Below are 5,877 nucleotides of genomic sequence, written 5' to 3' on the forward strand. Positions count from 1 at the left end.
CACTGACTGACTGAGGCAGCCCTGCAGAGTGAGAAGAGCCTTGACTTGGAGTCATAAAATGTGCAGGATTTCTAACCCTAACTTTAAAAACAAAACATGCCCAAATATAACATCAGCATAATATGTGGTGCTTATTTACTTTTAAAAATGATATTTAAAGAAATTCTACTCAAAGAAAGAAGAGAGAAGGCATAATGTCTGACTTTCCAATGACAAAGAACAGCGTGTCACAAAGGGGCGCCTGAGTGGCTCAGATGGTTAAGCGTCTGCCTTCCGCTCGGGTCATGATCCCAGGGTCCTGGGATTGAGCCCCCCATCGGACTCCCTGCTCAGTGGGGAGACTGCTTCTCCCTCTGCCTCTCTCTCTCTCTCTCTCTCTGACTTTCATGAATAAATAAATAAAACATTAAAAAAAACAGCGTGTCACAAATGACCATGCAAAATAATATAATACAATCTGGGTCACAGAAGCAATGGAAATCATTATGAAATTTACAAATATTTGCTTTGAAAAACTGAATACAGGATTCATACACAGTGTCTGGAATAGTTAAGACTAATGTACAAATATTATTCCTTCTACACAGATGGTAGAAAACAGCCCTGATTATTGAGCTCCTATTTTGCCTACATATTATGTAAGGAAGTTTGAGGGATGGTATAGAGGAAAATGAAAGTGAGGAGATGAAAAGTAAAGGACTGAAACCCACAGACGTTCTAGACCAGCACTACTCAGTCATGAATGAACAGGGAAATCCCCCATGATCTTGTCACAATGTGGATTCTGATTCAGCAAGTCTGAATGTGGCCTGGGACTCTGCATTCAGAGTAGCTCTGGGCAATGCTGCTCCTGCTGGTCCATGGACCACACTCTGAGTAGCCAGGCTAAAAGGGGCACAACCGCTTTGGAACTAGGACTACATTTCCAGATGGCAGTGGCAGCAGAGGGAAGGATGGAAGCATTTCAAATTCCCCACCCAAGGCAATTATAACAGGATAGTACTTTATTAATCCATTCACTGGAAATTAAAGGCAATCACATTTCTGTGCTGTCCATGTGATGGTCATTGGATACTGATTTTTTCCCTTTCCTGCTCCTTCTTTCATCCACATGGAATCAGGAAATCAAACACATACTTCAGAGTTTCTCCTCCTGGGACTTTGAGCGAAGCCCGAGGTTCAATTCATGCTCTTAGGGTTGTTTCTGTCCATATACTTGATCACGTTCACTGGGAACCTGCTCATCATCCTGGCCATCTGCTCAGACTCCCACCTCCACAAGCCCATGTACTTCTTCCTCACCAACCTGTCCTTTGCTGACATCTGTTTCACCTCCACCACCATCTTCAAGATGCTGTGGAACATCCAGATTCAGAGCAAAGTCATAACCTATGAAGCCTGCCTCATGCAGGTTTATTTCCTCATACTCTTTGCTGTGTCGGACATCTTTCTTCTGACCGTGATGGCCTATGACCATTTTGTGGCCACGTGTCACCCCCTGAACTACTTAGTTATCATGAACCCCCAGCTCTGTGGGCTGCTGACCTTGGAATGCTGGTGCATCAGTGTCCCGGGCTCCCTGTTGGAGATTTGATGTTTTTGAGGCTGTCCTTCTGCACAAACATGGATATCTTACCCTTTTTTTGGGATCTTCCTCAAGTCCTGAAGCTTGCCTGTTCTGACACCCTCATCGATAACATAGTGGTGTATTCTGCAACTGGGAGTATGGCCATGATTCCTTTCCATGGAATGCTTTCTTCTTACTATCAAATTGTTTCTTCCATACCCAGCATTTCCTCAGCTGTGGGCAAAACAAAGCCTTTTCCAATGTGGGTCTCACTTCTCAGTGGTCTCCTTGTTCTACGGCAAAGGCCTTGGGGTTGACCTCACTTCTGCAGGAACTTCATCCTCTAGGACGAGTCTGGTGGCCTCGGTGAAGTACACCATTGTCACCCATATGCTGAACCCCTTCATCTACAGCTTGAGGGACAGGGACATGAAGGGGGCCCTGAGCAGGCTTCTCAGGAGGGTGATGCCTTTCAGCATCAGGAACCATTACAAGACTCTCCTGAGTAGCTGGGCCCACAATATGGAGGCCCAGAGATCCTGGCTTCCTTCGTCTCACTATCTTTATTTTTTCCCAGGTGTACACATTTTAAAGCAGTTCTCTCCTTGGGTCTTCCTTGTCTTCTCTATTTTTCTTCTTCTTGTCTTTTATTTGTCTTCTCTATTTTTCTTCAGGTTATATCCTGGGTTCCCCTTTTCACTTTATAACCAGTCATTTTCTTTCATTTTTTTAAATTTTTTATTGTTATGTTAATCACCATATATTACATCATTAGTTTTTGGTGCAGTGTTCCATGATTCATTGTTTGTTCATAACACCCAGTGCTCTATGCAGAACGTGCCCTCCTCAATACCCATCACCAGGCTAACCCATCCCCCTACCCCCTCCCCTCTAGAACCCTCAGTTTGTTTTTCAGAGTCCATCATCTCTCATGGTTCGTCTCCCCCTCTGACATACTCCCCTTTTCTTCCTCTCCTGTTATCTTCTTCTTTTTCTTTTTTCTTAAAATATGTTGCGTTATTGGTTTCAGAAGTACAGATCTGTGATTCAACAGTCTTGCACAATTCACAGCGCTCACCGTAGCACATAGCCTCCCCAATGTCTATCACCCAGCCACCCCATCTCTCCCACCCCCAACCACTCCAGTAACACTCAGTTTGTTTCCTGAGATTAAGAATTCCTCATATCAGTGAGGTCATGTGATACATGTCTTTCTCTGATTGACTTATTTCACTCAGCATAATACCCTCCAGTTCCATCCACGTCGTTGCAAATGGCAAGATCTCATTCCTTTTGATGGCTGCATAATATTCCATTGTGTATATATACCACCTCTTCTTTATCCATTCATCTGTTGATGGACATCTTGGCTCTTTCCACAGTTTGGCTATTGTGGACATTGCTGCTATAAACGTTGGGGTACACGTACCCCTTCGGGTCCCTACATTTGTATCTTTGTGGTAAATACCCAGTAGTGCAATTGCTGGATTGAACGGTAGCTCTAATTTCAACTGTTTGAGGAACCTCCATACTGTTTTCCAGAGTGGTTGCACCAGCTTGCATTCCCACCAACAGTGTAGGAGGGTTCCCCTTTCTCCACATCCCCGCCAACATCTGTCGTTCCCTGACTTGTTAATTTTAGCCATTCTGACGGGAGTGAGGTGGTATCTCATCGAGGTTTTGATTTGGATTTCCCTGATGCCGAGCGATGTTGAGCACTTTTTCATGTGCCTGTTGGCCATTTGGATGTCTTCTTTGGAGAAATGTCTGTTCATGTCTTCTGCCCATTTCTTGATTGGATTATTTGTTCTTTGGGTGTTGAGTTTGATAAGTTCTTTATAGATTTTGGATACTAGCCCTTTATCTGATATGTCATTTGCAAATATTTTCTCCCATTCTGTCGGTTGTCTTTTGGTTTAGTGGACTGTTTCTTTTGCTGTGCCAAAGCTTTTTATCTTGATGAAATCCCAATAGTTCATTTTTGCCCTGGCTTCCCGTGCCTTTGGCGATGTTTGTAGGAAGAAGTTCCTGCGGCTAAGGTCGAAAAGGTTGCTACCTGTGTTCTCCTTTAGGATTTGGATGGACTCCTGTCTCACATTTAGGTCTTTCAACCATTTGGAGTCTATTTTTGTGTGTGGTGTAAGGAAATGGTCCAGTTTCATTCTTCTGCATGTGGCTGTCCAATTTTCCCAACACCATTTGTTGAAGAGACTGTCTTTTTGCCATTGGACATTCTTTCCTGCTTTGTCAAAGATGAGTTGACCATAGAGTTGAGGGTCCATTTCTGGGCTCTCGATTCTGTTCCATTGATCTATGTGTCTGTTTTTGTGCCAGTAGCATACTGTCTTGATGATGACAGCTTTTTAATAGAGCTGGAAGTCCGGAATTGTGATGCCGCCAGCTTTGCTTTTCTTTTTCAGTATTCCTCTGGCTATTCTGGGTCTCTTTTGGTTCCATACAAATTTTAGGATTATTTGTTCCATTTCTTTGAAAAAAGTGGATGGTATTTTGATGGGGATTGCATTGAATGTGTAGATTGCTCTAGGTAGCATTGACATCTTCACAATGTTGATTCTCCCAATCCATGAGCATGGAACGTTTTTCCATTTCTTTGTGTCTTCTTCAATTTCTCTCATGAGTATTTTATAGTTTTCTGAGTACAAATCCTTTGCCTCTTTGGTTAGATTTATTCCTAGGTATCTAATGTTTTGGGTGCAATTGTAAATGGGATAGACTCCTTGATTTGCCTCTCTTCTGTCTTGTTGTTGGTGTACAGGAATGCCACTGATTTCTGTGCATTGATTTTATAGCCTGCTACTTGACTGAATTCCTGTATGAGTTCTAGCAGTTTTGGGGTGGAGTCTTTTGGGTTTTCCACATAAAGTATCATATCATCTGCAAAGAGTGAGAGTTTGACTTCCTCTTTGCCGATTTGGATGCCTTTGATTTCTTTTTGTTGTCTGATCGCTGTGGCTAGGACTTCTAATATTATGTTGAATAGCAGTGGTGAGAGTGGACATCCCTGCCGCGTTCCTGACCTTAGGGAGAAAGCTCTCAGCTTTTCCCCATTGAGAATGATATTCGCTGTAGGTTTTTCATAGATGGCTTTTATGATATTGAGGTATGTACCCTCTATCCCTATACTCTGAAGAGTTTTGATCAAGAAAGGATGTTGTACTTTGTCAAATGCTTTTTCTGCAACTATTGAGAGGATCATATGTTTCTTGTTCTTTCTGTTGTTAATGTATTGTATCACGTTGATTGTTTTGCGGATGTTGAACCAGCCTTGCAGCCCAGGAATAAATCCCACTTGGTCGTGGTGAATAATCCTTTTAATGTACTGTTGGATCCTATTGGCTAGTATTTTGGTGAGAATTTTTGCATTCATATTCATCAAGGATATTGGTCTGTAATTCTCCTTTTTGATGGGGTCTTTGTCTGGTTTTGGGATCAAGGTAATGCTGGCCTCATAAAATGAATTTGGAAGTTTCCCTTCCATGTCTATTTTTTGGAACAGTTTCAGGAGAATAGGTATTAATTCTTCTTGAAATGTCTGATAGAATTCCCCTGGGAAGTCATCTGGCCCTGGGCTTTTGTTTCTTGGGAGATTTTTGATGACTGCTTCAATTTCCTTTGTGGTTATAGGTCTGTTCAGGTTTTCTATTTCTTCCTGGTTCAATTTTGGTAGTTGATACATCTCTAGGAATGCACCCATTTCTTCCAGGTTATCTAGTTTGCTGGCATAGAGTTGCTCATAATATGTTCTTATAATTGTTTGTATTTCTTTGGTGTTGGTTGTGATCTCTCCTCTTTCATTCATGATTTTGTTGATTTGGGTCATTTCTCTTTTCTTTTTGATCAGTCTGGCCAGGGGTTTATCAATCTTGTTAATTCTTTCAAAGAACCAGCTCCTAGTTTTGTTGATGTGTTCTACTGTTCTTTTGGTTTCTAGTTCATTGATTTCTGCTCTGATCTTTATGATTTCTCTTCTCCTGCTGGGTTTAGGCTTTCTTTGCTGTTCTTTCTCCAGCTCCTTTAGGTGTAGGGTTAGGTTGTGTATTTGAGACCTTTCTTGTTTCTTGAGAAAGTCTTGTATTGCTATATACTTTCCTCTCAGGACTGCCTTTGCTGTATCCCAAAGATTTTGAACAGTTGTGTTTTCATTTTCATTGGTTACCATGAATTTTTTAAATTCTTCTTTAATTTCTTGGTTGACCCATTCATTCTTTAGTAGGATGCTCTTTAGGCTCCATGTATTTGAGTTCTTTCCGACTTTCCTCTTGTGGTTGAGTTCTAGTTTCAAAGTATTG

The 5,877-nt window shown here is 41.8% G+C and overlaps 1 pseudogene; it reads left to right on the forward strand.

Annotated features, from left to right (window-relative positions):
* Positions 1-1,111: 1,111 nt before the first annotated feature.
* LOC148165162 (olfactory receptor 7C1-like) lies at positions 1,112-2,072 on the forward strand (annotated as a pseudogene).
* Positions 2,073-5,877: the final 3,805 nt, after the last annotated feature.

This window comes from Eumetopias jubatus, unplaced genomic scaffold, assembly GCF_037043125.1.
Source record: "Eumetopias jubatus isolate StellerSeaLion01/CBP00866 unplaced genomic scaffold, mEumJub1_p1.0 scaffold_1, whole genome shotgun sequence".
NCBI classification, from domain to species: Eukaryota; Metazoa; Chordata; class Mammalia; order Carnivora; family Otariidae; genus Eumetopias; species Eumetopias jubatus.